The sequence below is a fragment of the Anolis sagrei genome, chromosome 4 (assembly GCF_037176765.1).
Source record: "Anolis sagrei isolate rAnoSag1 chromosome 4, rAnoSag1.mat, whole genome shotgun sequence".
NCBI classification, from domain to species: domain Eukaryota; kingdom Metazoa; phylum Chordata; class Lepidosauria; order Squamata; family Dactyloidae; genus Anolis; species Anolis sagrei.
This window is the reverse complement of record NC_090024.1, coordinates 97450575-97465030: the sequence shown is the minus strand read 5'-3', so window position 1 is coordinate 97465030 and position 14456 is coordinate 97450575. Positions and strand designations below refer to the sequence as shown.

Below are 14456 nucleotides of genomic sequence, written 5' to 3'. Positions count from 1 at the left end.
TAAAGATCAGGTTGTTTTTTTTTATCAGAACTCCGAGAGGTCAACCATTTCAAACATCCTTAAATAGCAGTAGCAACAATATTTCAAATGATTTGTTAACTTCATGGTTTTGTCCACTTTACATTGACATAATTTTGGTAAACAAAAAAAAGCACTTTAATAAAACAAAGATATGGGAAAAATCAATACCTTTGGAGACCCATATGTTTGAGGCTACAATCCCATGTTCCAATGAGCACTCTTTTATTTTATTGCAGGCCTATGTATCTGTGGATCTCCATTTTAAGAAAAGCTAGCCTTCTCAATGGTGGCCCCTCGGCTGTGGAACTCCCTTCCCAGGGATATTAGATTGGCCCCCTCCACACAGTATTATGAAATAACAAACACAGAATGGCTTTAACAATGTAAATGGGTAAGGACTTGAACTGGAAGACATTGATTATTATAGTTTTAATGGTTTTTACATGGATTTTATTATGCGACTTAATTGTTTTTAACTGATGTATGTCTGTATGTTGTGGCATCTAATTGTTGCCAATTTGTACACCGCCCTGAATCGCCTTCAGGTTGAAAAGTAAGGGATAAAAGTGCTGCAAATAAACAAATAATAAATAATTTGCAGCCTAGCAGGTTGATGATTCTTATTTCTTTTTACTGAATGAATGAATGAGTTGAAACTTATTGAATTCCTTCCATGTCAAGTTACCACATATGACTGGTGGACTGCATTTGTCACATGTTCTGCTCTCTCAGCTTTCAGAGTTGCATTTCTGACACCATTTGTTAACCTTGAGAGGGTAACGTTTCCATAATATATGCAGATGTCTCTAAGATTTTCCTCATCAGTCCAGGTAATCTCTGTTTTAAATTTGCATCCTTCCATTCTGTTGCATACTATTGTGACATTTTATTCACCCTCATTTTAAAAAGTTGGGCTGTTTTTAAAAGGCTGGGACTCCCAAAGTTGTTGCCAGAAAGGAATGTGTACATTAAAGTATGCAGAAATCCACTTAAACTAACATTTGTTCTGCCACTTTTTTGTATGCTTATCTATAAGTTTCCAGCTTAATGATTTCTCTAGGTATCTCACATATAAAACAAATTGGTTTATATTGGAGATTCAAGGAGCATGGATGACTTGCTGTGAAAACATTGCAGCCAGAGGGCATAGATTTATCTTGCATATTGTGGGAAAGAAGAATATACACACAAAATACAGAATCACAGTTGGAATTTAAACAAATGATAATCATTTAAATGACTCTCTCTCCTCCTGCTTCACACTTTCAAACCATTTAAAGAAAATGTATTGTCAAAGGCTTTCATGGCCGGAATCACTAGGTTGTTGTAGGTTTTTCCGGGCTATATGGCCATGTTCTAGAGGCATTCTCTCCTGATGTTTCGCCTACCTCTATGGCAAGCATCCTCAGAGACCTCACTAACTCTGAGGATGCTTGCCATAGAGGCAGGCGAAACGTCAGGAGAAACAATGTATTATCAAAGGCTTTCATGGCCAGAATCACTGGGTTGTTGTAGGTTTTTTCAGGCTATATGGCCATGTTCTAGACTATAGGCATTCTCTCCTGGTGTTTCACCTACATCTATGGCAAGCATCCTCAGAGACCTCACTAGAAACCACCTTTTCTGGCATAGTTTCTCCTTTAAATGAAGTGACACTTAAAAAGTTATTTCAGTGGGGGCCACACCACCTGAAGAAGCATTAGCCATTATTTTAAAAAAGATATATATTACCTCCTCATTTTATGGTGGCTTTAGAAACGCAAGGTACATCTATCCTACACAGGAAGCTTGTGTCAAGTAAAGGCCACCATCAGTGAAAGTTTCTTAAGTGTATAAAACAGAAATGCTTATTTATAGCTATTTGAGTCAAAAAGCAAGGCAAACAATGCACTGATTGGCTCAACATGCAGGGCTCACAGGGAAACCCTGTGTGGGCATGTGGCTAGCTCTCTGCACACTCCATGTGTAGCTGAAAGAAACTGAAAGTAGTCGTGGTTGACAGCCACATGGTCTATTGTAGCCAAAAATATATATTTAAAAAATGGTGGTAGTGCCCATGCTATTATGGCTAGCTGAAAGAGCCAAACCAGTAGAGCCCATTTTGAAAAATAGATCTGTGCACAGCCCTAAAATCTACACAATGGAGAAACCTTTTAGACAAATATGCTCTTGAAACACTACAAAAGGAAAAGATTGGTTCTACTTAAAATCAATATATTATTTTAAGCAAGTATCATTGTTGGTGCTCTAAGGTTGATTCCTATGGCATTTCTTTGAGATTCTGAAATCATAGGTTTTAGTAAATCTAGTTTTCCATTCAAGGATAGGAAAGTCTATAAGCAAAGTACATTTGTGACTTTGAAAACCTCTCCCCTTGTTCTTTCAACTGTTAACATTATCATGCTTACAGTAATAATAGGGGAGTCTGAATATAGACTGAGGAAAGTTTTTTAACCATATTATTTTAAAGCCCTCCAGCTCTCTTAGACACACAGTAAAATGGTTCAACTCTGGAATTTGAAATATTTCTTTGGAAAAGAAAGGGATAAGGAACAATATAGTTATCTTTCCTCGGAGTTTCTTGGACATGCATTTTTCTCCTCCACCTCTATAGGGTTTTTGTTCATGATTTTTTCAAAAGAATATAAAATGTCAATGAAGGGAAATGGAACACTACTACTGCCTCCCATTTCACGTTAGAATATGCATTGAGGCCATCAGACATGAATACCATGTCAAAAGCTCAGACCATGACCTTTACAAGTGAGCATTATCAATATATGAAGACTATCTGAATGGACAATAAGCCATATTTCTTTTAATAGAGTTTTTCTCTATTTAAAGTTTTGATCTCCCTCTTATGCCACCACCTCATCCTGTAATCCTAATTTCTTATTAAATTGTTATTGTGATGAGTATGTGCCTACAATGTGTTTTTCCCTCAAATCAGGTGCTATTTGCTAGAAAAATCTCCAAAATAAAGTAGGATAAATAATATTTAAGAAAGATTTCTGTTAGGTTAGTCAAAACAATGAAAACTCTACAAAATTATTTGTGAAAACATGCAGAGGGTATTGAATAACAGAAGATATAACAGAAAATTGTGTTAGTAAAAAAGCTGTGCAAATATACCTATTACAGTTTGGACAGCTTTGAATTCTCAATTCTAAAACTCAAAGGGTTGAATAATAAAAGAAAAAATAGGGCACACAACAACATAATAATTTTATGTAAGTGTTCTCTGAGAACTAAAAATTATTTCAAGGGTTCTTCCAGGATAAAATCTTTGAGAAAAGTAGGACTAAAAGATTCTCAAAATTAATCCAATATTGCAACAAGGTTAAAAGACTGGACTGAATACTGTCTCCTAGCATTAGATTTTAAGGGCTTCGAGCTCCCTTTTGCTGTCAGATGGGAGTATTCAAAGTTCAGGGGAAAAACAGATCTGGAAAGGTTTTTATTATAATTGTAAGCAGAATGTCAAACCCACTTGGAAATTTAGAATGGACGCTCCAATAGCAAGATGTTGTCTTTTGCTCCTGTCACTCAAAAAACATGTGTGGTGCTATATACATAATAAATCTATGTTTAGACTTTGTTTTTCTCTCAAGAGATTCAATACAATTTGTCATGGGTCACTCCTCAACTCACATTATCATGATCTCATTTATTATATTAACTGGATTATTCTTCAATTTATGGTCCTGATGCATGGTATAGGATTATTTTTTTTTTTAAAAAAAGAGACAATGGCATTTTTCAAATAAAAATACTAATATAAATACAAAGGCAACAAATAGGCAACATTAAGGGAATTCCAGACTTAAACGTGCACAAAAGCAACGCACTTTGGCACAGGCTTAAGTTCCCACACCTCCCCCAATCCCCGGATTGGGCCCGGGGATTGCATGACATGGTCCCCAGGCCCAATCCACACTGGACTCACATCTGGAAAGACCCAGATTTTAACAAAGATTGAGGTCTTACCAGGTGTCTAATTAATTCAGGACAAAGCAGGGTTTGTCCCAAATTAATTCAGTTTTACCAGAGGCATCATTTGCCTCTGATAAATCTGAAAAAAATGTCTCAGGTTAAAGGCTGTCTGGATGGGCCCTAAGTGACAAAAAAAGCTAGTAAGGAGGAGGTACAATTTTTTCAACAGTCAAGATTTTTTCCCTCAGATCGGGTACTCTCAATCACTGCTACTTGAATTGCATCTATGTACAATGCACATATGAAAGAGGGGAATGGTAAGTACTCATACCCCTTTCCTTGTTTTCTGATTTTCTTTTCTAATTCCTCTAATGCCCTTTCTAATATGCGAGATATACACCTGAAAGTTCTGAATGCTTGCCTTTCTCTTCTGCTTTTCCTATATGTATGATTTCCACCTGGTTTTAAAGTGTTCAGTCTTCAATGTGGTACCCCATGTTTAGGACTTCAGATGTTTTGAACATCAACTCTGAAGTCTCAGACATCATGGGTGGTGTTTAGGAATTCTGGGGTTCAAAACTTTAGGAGACCAAAGATCAAGAACCATTACTTTAGAAGAAAGATTTAGAAGAGGAAACTACAAGCGGGAAGTAAGCCATCTTCTCACATGAAAATAAACCCCCTCCCTTCATCTATTTTACCATGGGGTCATAGTTCCTGGGTTACAAAGTTTTAACATGCATACTTGTCCTTTTCCAAACTGTTAAGTTCATGGATCATTAGAAATTGCTGAAGAGCATAGAGAAAGTACATCAGAATAGCAATAATGTTTTTGTGAGAATAGTACTTTTATGTTCTTGCTCCTTTCTAAAGTATATATTTGATTCATGCTACCCTAACAGCCACATCATTTGCTATAAGTAAAATGAATCTCATGAATCAAAGTAATGACTAGGCCCTTAGCTTGATATATTATAGGCTACAGTGTCTTGAGAAATGAGCACTGCAAGTATCATTGTGTTAAAAATGTATGAGTGGAAGACTTATATGTAAAAACATGACAATTTTGTTATATAAACTATGCTTTGGGGCAAGGGTTGCAGATAATGCTTTTTTTTTTAACAGAGGATGGGAGATCTAAGTTTTAATCCTGCAAATATATACATATATATATTCCCTCTAGATTCATTGAGGCTTGTGATGGCAATGTATAATTCCAATTATTAGTTGCCTATAGAGTAGATCTCTTCAATAAGATGTGGGGAAAGTGTCGTCTGAGAGTCTGTAAGGCCTTACATCAATGGTTCTCAACCTGTGAGTCCCCAGGTGTTTTGACCTACAACTCCCAGAAATCTCAGCCACTTTACCAGCTGTTATGATTTCTGAGAGTTGAAGGCCAAAATATCTGGGGACCCACAGGTTGAGAACCACTGCCCTACATGAACCCTGGGAGGTGTTTGGCAATATCACTATGTTTTGTTCCTTTTTCTATGATGGGCCAAGAAGAAGCTGTTTTTCTCTGACAAGACACAAGTGTCGAACGGCATCTGAAATCCACATAATCCCTACACGTAAAATGGATTGACACTTCTTCCATTCAAATTATTAATTCAATTAGTTCAATGATTATCTATCATAGCTTTCTTAATTTTCATCTTCCAATTTTCATCTTGTCAACATCTTCCTACCCTACTGCAGTGTAAAGCTCTACTTCCCTTCCTCCTTTTGAAAATGCACATTAGCCGAGGATGTGCCCAGCTAGAACATCCATATTTTTAGACTTCTTTTTCTTTCTATCTATAGGGTCTGGTACATTCCTAGATCCATCAATTTTTGCTTTTTTTACCAGGTGCTTTTAGTGTCTTTATGACTGACTCTATGGTACCATATAAAGTTTCGGAATGAAGATTGACTGATTTGAACACTGCGATATAATCCAGTTCAATGCAGTTAATCTACATTCTGAAACTGGATTATATGGCAGATGGGGCCTTAGTGTGTGTTTTTAAGATGTATGCTTTACTGTGTATATATTGTTGACATCTGTGCACATTTTCCTTTAACTTCTGAACAAATCTATAAATGTGTAGAATTATCAAAAAGTCTATATAACACTTATAGGAGTAGACTCCTCATTCATGTCTAATATTAACCCAAATAATATTTCACTCTTTGCTTTTCCTACTCTCCTTGTAATTTCCATCCCATATCCACAAATCAACACAAAATATGGGCAAACTAAAACCAATGACTGTGTTTTTCAGCCAATGACATTATCCTGATAGGCATTGGCGTGATGTTATCTTAATATTGTTCTTAAATGTTCCAATCATTCATTTTAATAGGCTGTAATATAAGATTGGCATTCATTTCTCATTATCCAAATGAGAGGCTGGAAATTACATGTGTGTGTGTGTGTGTGTGTGTGTATAAGAGTGCTCATTTATTTTCTTGTGATATAAAAATGAATTTAGAACTACAGAGGTGGGAATGGGAGGCATGGTTATTATCTGGCCTTTTAGTAAAGTAATCACAATGTCCTTCAGTTTTGCTTGCTTAATGGAAGTATTGGGATGTTTTCCACTCTATTTTTGTACCATCCTTATTTTAAACTAATTCCCACTGAGATGGAACTTTTTTTAACATCAGGAGTGACATGAGAATCTGCAGGGGGGGGGAGGTGGCTACAAGACATACACTCAAAATGCACACTTGATCATGGGATGACATGAAAAACACATGATAAAAAGGTTAGCATAAAATCTGATGTTGGGCTCTGTATGTCCCAGAGCTTCCCCCCAAAAAGAGGGAGTTCCTTGTGGTACACTGGTGTCGTGTAGGCTTCTCCAGCACTTAACTTTATTTTAAAACACCAAAACAGCTGATGGAGGGATGCAAACAGATGGAGCCAAGACACACAGGTGGATAAATGGAAGCATGAGAGGAAAGTAATTCCCATGAGAACTCTCTCCAACCACACCTTTGTTCTCATTTCCTTTGTATTACTGAAAGGAAACTGAGCCTGAAATTATACAGTGGACCGCAGCATGTTGCAGCCAAGTGACCTCAAAGGGTTTCAAGAGGGCAAACCTATAAGCACCAGGGGTGAGGGTAACAAAAAACAACATACAAATATATTTGTGCACACTGTATTATGTCTGCATCAGTACTGCAACTTTGGCAAAATGATTATGAGGTGCAGCACTTCTTGAAATGTCATAAGGAAAAAAAAAAGAAAAGAAAACATCCAGTTGATGTCCCATCATACCTTTTGCAGTTCCCTTCAATCCATATTAACCAAACCTTTCTAGACACCGTGGGACTATGTGTTGACTCTGCTTGAGGTACAGGGATTTTTAATCCCACTTCCTAATTCCAGATTAAGCAACTGTCTGGAAGGGCCCTGAAAGTGCAGGGATAGTTTAAGGCAGGGGTCCTCGAACTTTTTAAACAGAGGGCTGGATTATAATTTGAAAAAAACCAAGAATGAATTCCTATGCACACTGCACATATCTTATTTGTAGTGCAAAAAAAACAACCCACCACTTAAAAACAATACAATAATTAAAATGAAGAACAATTTTAACCAATATAAACTTATTAGTATTTCTATGGGAAGTGTGGGCCTGCTTTTGAGATAGGATTGTTGTTGTTGAGTGCTTTCAAGTCATTTCAGACTTAGGTTGACCCTGAGCGAGGGCCGGGTAAATAGCCTTGGAGGGCCGCATCTGGCCCCTGGACCTTAGTTTGAGGTCCCCTGGTTTAAGGAATGATGCAAATTTCTCTGAGTCAACTGGACAATCTGATAATTTTATGTCTTTAGAAATAAGCTGTAACACATACAGAGAAACAAGAATAGAAATCACCATCTAACTTTACTCCTTGAAACAAATATGGCACTGGAATTTAAGGAAGGCTTAAAGAGGAAGGCACTTCTTAGTGTGAGAAAAAAAAATCTGCCATCTTATTTTTGTCTGAGAGGCAGATCTTCTGAACTCAGTGTAGCTTACATCTGAGCATGCATATACATTACATTCGTTTTAAGAAATCAGATTTTTCAAGTCCAAAAAAAAGATTATTAGTCGCTGAAAGGAATGTTCCTATACAGAGCAGCAGAATAATTACCCATGAGTGAACCAGAGCATGCATTACTTTCAGTTCTTTAGCAAAAATGAAAAATGTTAAATTCCTTCTTCCGAACAATGCCCACTATCCTCTGCTTGAGGCTAGGAGGTTTACATTTAATTTAATTTTTAAAATCTTCATTTCCTCGAGGGATCTTTGATCTATAGGATATGAGCTTTATATATATGCCCAGTTCATGCACAATGTATCATTAGCTATCTGATTGCTTTCAACACCTTTTCAAAGGAGGTTTCATTAGCATGAAAATGGAAATTGACGCTTTGTTTTAGACAGGCTAATTGTTATCCAGGATAATTTATAGATGTTAAACTCATCAAAATGTATGAAGCTAAAACAATTCATATCAGACAGATTAGACATCTCTGATATACCTACTCAGAGACTGGAGAGAACAAGTTAACAATTTGACCTTTTGGTATGGAGTATTGGCACTTGTTGCTGCAGTACATTACAATTTCTCTTCTCCAAATTTAACTCAATCCCAAATAAGGATATTGTTATAGGAAGGCAGGTAGATATCATTATCACACACAACATATTATGGTCAGATGAATTTACTGATTCTACATAACTCATTGTTGGTAGAAACCAATACCAACAAAATTTGACATTATGATTCAACACATCCTCCTGCTTCCTGACAATTTATTAGTCATTCTCCAAAGATAGTCACAGGATGCAAGTCCAGAAAGATTATCTTATCATTTTCCCATCTCAGAAGAAGCACACCTAAGAAGGTGTTAAATAACAACAGCTGGAATGCTTTTGGGGGAGGAGCCTTAAGATTATAAGCAAGGTAGTAGTTCAAAGCAGGAAACAATATATTTCTGCTGGAATCTTCAACTGTTTTGATCCCACATCCCTGACTGATTTATAAATCTGTTGCTGAATCCCTTGGATCTTTTACTTTGATTGGCAACCAATTTATCAATCTTGTATTGTTCTCAGTTCATATTCTTCATCTCTTCTGCTTATAACCTATTGACTTCCTAGTAACTGACATGATATTCCTCAGCCACAGCTCACAGACTATTTGCTTCAACCAACTGGACTTCTTTCTACTAGATTTTTAAACAAGCATATCATCAATTTATAACTTTCTATATCAGTCTACACTGCCCTGTAATCCAGTTCACTGCAATTAATTCACATTCTGAAACGGGATTTTAGGGCAGTACAGATACAGCCTCAGGGAGACACCATCTGCACTGCTATGTAATCCAGTTTCTGAATTGAGTTTATCTGCTTTGAACTAGATTATATGACAGTGTAGAATCATATAATCCAGTCCAAAGCAGATAATCTGGATTCAGAAACTGGATTAGATGGAAGTGTAGCTCAAGTCTGAATCAGAGAGAGATCTTCGATCCTTTACAGAAAAGGACAATATTCTCCTCAAGCCAGAGGTTAAAAAAAGACCATTCCAGAAATGAGGAACCAGATCTTGAAAGGCTCACAGTCTTGAAAGAGCTGTGCATATCAATGAAGCAGACAATAATACTTTGCCTGTGAATCTTAAATTCTTAGATTGTACATATACCATGCTAGCAGAAGAAACATGCAAAAGTCTGTCCTGTTTTTTATGTTTTCCATAATGTTTCATGACACTGCTATTTCTGTTCCTCTCTGCCACTTTGAGGGCCTGTAGGAAATCTGAAATGTCCCGACAAGATGACAAAATTGTCAGGAAAAAGAGATAACCCACATTCAACTGTAGCACCACAAACATATTTGAATGAAAGGGTATTAAAATCAGTTCCAAAGTAAACATCATGGAGAATGCACGTCCCTCATTATTAACATCAGGATTTCCTTAGAAAAAGATGTCTAAAATCAGACTTGCAAACTAAGCTTATATTTACCTCTAAAAGACCAATTACAAAATTAAGAACTTTGAATATAAATAGATGAGCAAAATCATATTCTTGGATGAATTGGTGTATTTTGTCATTTGGAAACTACATCTGGGGAGGAAAGTTGTGATGGCATGCCTGAGCCTTTGGGAAAACTATATTGTCTGACTTTACTCAGGGATTATCTGATACCTTCTGTTAAGATAGACCCTTAGCAGACAGAGACACTTTGAGGCAAGATGAAAAGATAACCAAACGAGTTTACTAAAACAAGATGAATAAAGGGTTAACTCCATCTGGGACTATCATAGAATAACTTAAAACAACACATTACAAAAGGAGAACTTATTGGTTGCAGGCATCTTTCTGGGGTCTTTGAAAGTCTCTTTTGCCTCTGGTGCCATATCGATGGTTATGAACTGCCTTAACCTTCTTTTCTGTTAAGCTTGGCTGGCCAAAAGCATCTTTTTTGTCCTTTGGACTGTTGGTATAAAATAGTGCTAAATGCAACAGCAAGAGAAAGTGCTAAGAATGCCTGTTTTGAATTGTTAGGCCTAAGATTCCAGACAATATCCAGGTCTCTAAGGCTCTACTTCAGAGAAGTCCAGCAAAGAGCTCTGTGGGAAAATGGACCAAACCAACTGAGGCAGGCCTCTGAGGGGTGTTTTAAGTTCCACCTGGAAACTAAAACAAAGGAATGTCTATGCTATTGGGAAAGTCTATAAACAGGGGGAACTGAAGCAAAGGAGGAGAAGGCAGAAACAAGAGTTAGGAGCAGCAGTTAGGGTTGGACTGAGATGAAAGATCCAAATTCTAGTCACCACTGGGCCATGGGAAACTCTCTGTGAAAGTCATTTGTGTCTCTGTGGGCACAGAGTTGTTGTAGATAAAAAGTAGGAATGAGAAGACCCTAGGATTCCACAGATGAAAATCTGAATCTACATGTAAATAATAAAGGAAAAAATAGGAATACAGATAATTGCTTCATGTCTGAGACATTTCTATATGCTAAAAGCATTATCACCATGAATTCAACAAAGATTGAGATAGAGTTTCTTTCCATTATGCATTTCAAGAGACATTTTGAACCAACTTGTAAAATTCTTAAAATGAAAACTGTAGTCAAGAAATTGGAAGAAGATTAAGATGTTGAAGGAAAGTACTAGATGAAATCTTCAAGTGTAAAGATATGCCATTGAATGCTAAAATCACAACCATCCATGCCAGATTATTTGTCATTTCGGAACCATTGGCAACCATCTTTGAGAGTTCTTGGAGAACGGGAGAAGTTCCAGCAGATTGGAGGAGGGCCAATGTGGTCCCAATCTTCAAGAAGGGAAAAAAGGATGACCCAAACAACTACCGTCTGGTCAGCCTCACGTCGATACCGGGCAAGATTCTGGAAAAGATTGTTAAGGAAGCGGTCTACAAACACTTAGAAACAAATGCAGTCATTGCTAATAGTCAACATGGATTTATCAAAAACAAGTCATGCCAGACTAATCTGATCTCTTTCTTCGATAGAGCTACAAGCTGGGTAGATGCGGGGAATGCCGTGGATGTAGCGTACCTGGATTTCAGTAAGGCCTTCGACAAGGTCCCCCATGACCTTCTGGCAAGGAAACTAGTCCAATGTGGGCTAGGCAAAAATACGGTGAGGTGGATCTGTAATTGGTTAAGTGGACGAACACAGAGAGTGCTCACTAATGCTTCCTCTTCATCTTGGAAAGAAGTGACAAGTGGAGTGCATCAGGGTTCCGTCCTGGGCCCTGTCCTGTTCAACATCTTTATTAATGACTTAGATGAAGGGCTAGAAGGCATGATCATCAAGTTTGCGGACGACACCAAATTGGGAGGGATAGCCAATAGTCCAGAGGACAGGAGCAGAATTCAAAACGATCTTGACAGATTAGAGAGATGGGCCAAAACTAACAAAATGAAGTTCAACAGTGACAAATGTAAGATACTCCACTTTGGCAGAAAAAATGAAATGCAAAGATACAGAATGGGTGACGCCTGGCTCGAGAGCAGTACGTGTGAAAAAGATCTTGGAGTCCTCGTGGACAACAAGTTAAACATGAGCCAACAATGTGATGTGGCGGCAAAAAAAGCCAATGGGATTTTGGCCTGCATCAATAGGAGCATAGTGTCTAGATCTAAGGAAGTAATGCTACCCCTCTATTCTGCTTTGGTTAGACCACATCTGGAATATTGTGTCCAATTCTGGGCACCACAATTCAAGAGAGATATTGACAAGCTGGAATGTGTCCAGAGGAGGGCGACTAAAATGATCAAGGGTCTGGAGAACAAGTCCTATGAGGAGCGGCTTAGGGAACTGGGCATGTTTAGCCTGAAGAAGAGAAGGCTGAGAGGAGATATGATAGCCATGTATAAATATGTGAGAGGAAGCCACAGGGAGGAGGGAGCAAGCTTGTTTTCTGCTTCCTTGGAGACTAGGACGCGGAACAATGGCTTCAAACTACAAGAGAGGAGATTCCATCTGAACATTAGGAAGAACTTCCTGACTGTGAGAGCCGTTCAGCAGTGGAACTCTCTGCCCCGGAGTGTGGTGGAGGCTCCTTCTTTGGAAGCTTTTAAGCAGAGGCTGGATGGCCATCTGTCAGGGGAGATTTGAATGCAATATTCCTGCTTCTTGGCAGGGGGTTGGACTGGATGGCCCATGAGGTCTCTTCCAACTCTTTGATTCTATGATTCTATGATTTCTGATTTTAATGTGTGGTTGTGAAAGCTCTATAGTTGGGAAAGGCCCAATTTACATTGCCATATAATACAGATTGAAAACACAGTATAGATGGGGTCAAAACTGACAGGGGGCAAAAAAAAATCCATTAATTTAAAATGTGGACTGTCAAAATGAGATATTAACCAGTCCAAACTCTCACTAACAGCAAAAAATATTAAATTGAGACTATCGTACTGTAGGAGCACCATGAAATAATATGAATCATTAGATAGAGTTGAAGAAGGAAGAGGGCAATTTTTATTTTATTTTATTTATATCCTGAAGTGGGACCAAGGCGACTCTGGTAAAATTAGCTACAACAAAACAAAAAATTAAATATTACAGGTGGATTGACTCCACTGAGGAAGTTACAGTCCTGAATTTAAAAGAACCAGAAAGGTGGTAACAACAGGGTTTCTTACAGAACTGTCATTTGTTAAAGCCAACTTGGAAGAACACGTATTTGTACTCTAGTCCATGTATTAGTGCAGGAAATTTAATTCAATAATTTGGATTAGATAAAATCTTTCACCAACTCAGGTATTTCATACATGCAAGATAAAAGCATAACCTTAAAGCAAGTATCACCAAACTCATTCATACTTTTCAACAGATAGATGTGAGCAATTTGCTCTGTTATGACCTGATTCATTTATAGCTCCTGGTTTAAGGAGTGAGTTGAAAAAATCCTTCTGATTTTTTTCTCCCTCTAAACTTTTTACAATGCATTTGTATTGAGAACAAATTCCAACATGTGTGTGTTTAAATATTATATTAGGACTGATATATATTTAAACCTGTTTGCATCAAAATACACACACACACACACACACACACACACACACACACACACACAATTGTTTATTTTGTATCAAAAGCATTGCAAAAATAAATTAGTATAAAACTGATAAAATAGAAGGAACACAAGTGGCTAAATAATTTTAGACCAAAAACAGGCAACAGTGACCACATTGTCTGTTGCTTTAAACAGTTCTTCCTCTGTGAATAAGACAGGGCATTGTGGGCAAGCATACAGATGCTTAGTTGTTTGTTCTGCTCCACAGTCACACAAGGTGGAGGATTCTTCTAGGTAGTGCCATTTAGCCAGGTTGTCTTTTGATCTCCCAACTCCACTTCTGAGTCTATTCAGGGATTTTCTAGTTGCCCATTTTGATTTGCCCCTGGAGATATGCCCACATGAGAGGGGGGGGGCATCAAGTTGGGATTTCTTGGTTTAGTTGCCCAGAGGGATACTCTTGCTGTTGCTGGGGAAACATTAAGAGGAGTGGTGGTTCTCAGGAAACTTTTTCTAGTCTACTGGGAGGAGGCTGTTACCCATCCAGTGAGTGGCTTTCACAGTTTTCAATCTTATTTCTTTCACAGTTGGCAGCAACTTCTCATCACACATGGGGGGGGGGGGGGCAATGCCAGCTAGCTTGTAGAGCCTGTAAACTGGTGTAGGTCCTGTGATTATTCTGCATATTTCATTCAGTGTTATATTCACCTGATTCGCATGGGCAGACTTGTGCCAAACAAGGCAGTTATACTCAGCAACTGAATAAGACATGTCCAGGGTTTATGTTCTCATTAATTTTGGGTCTGCACCCCATGCGCTATCAGTAAGTTTTAGCAGGATGTTATTGCATGCAGCTACTTTATGCTTGGTGTTCATACAGTGTTTCCTAAATGATAGTGTTTGATCTAAGGTGACACCGATATATTTAGGATGGGAACAGTGTTTTAATTCTTGGCCTTCCCAG

General features: G+C 37.8%; 1 protein-coding gene across 1 annotated transcript in view; it reads right to left on the bottom strand.

Annotated features, from left to right (window-relative positions):
* Positions 1-14456, bottom strand: part of CDH12 (cadherin 12) — an 805590-nt gene that overhangs the window by 476453 nt on the left and 314681 nt on the right. The gene's annotated exons all lie outside the window — the stretch shown is intronic.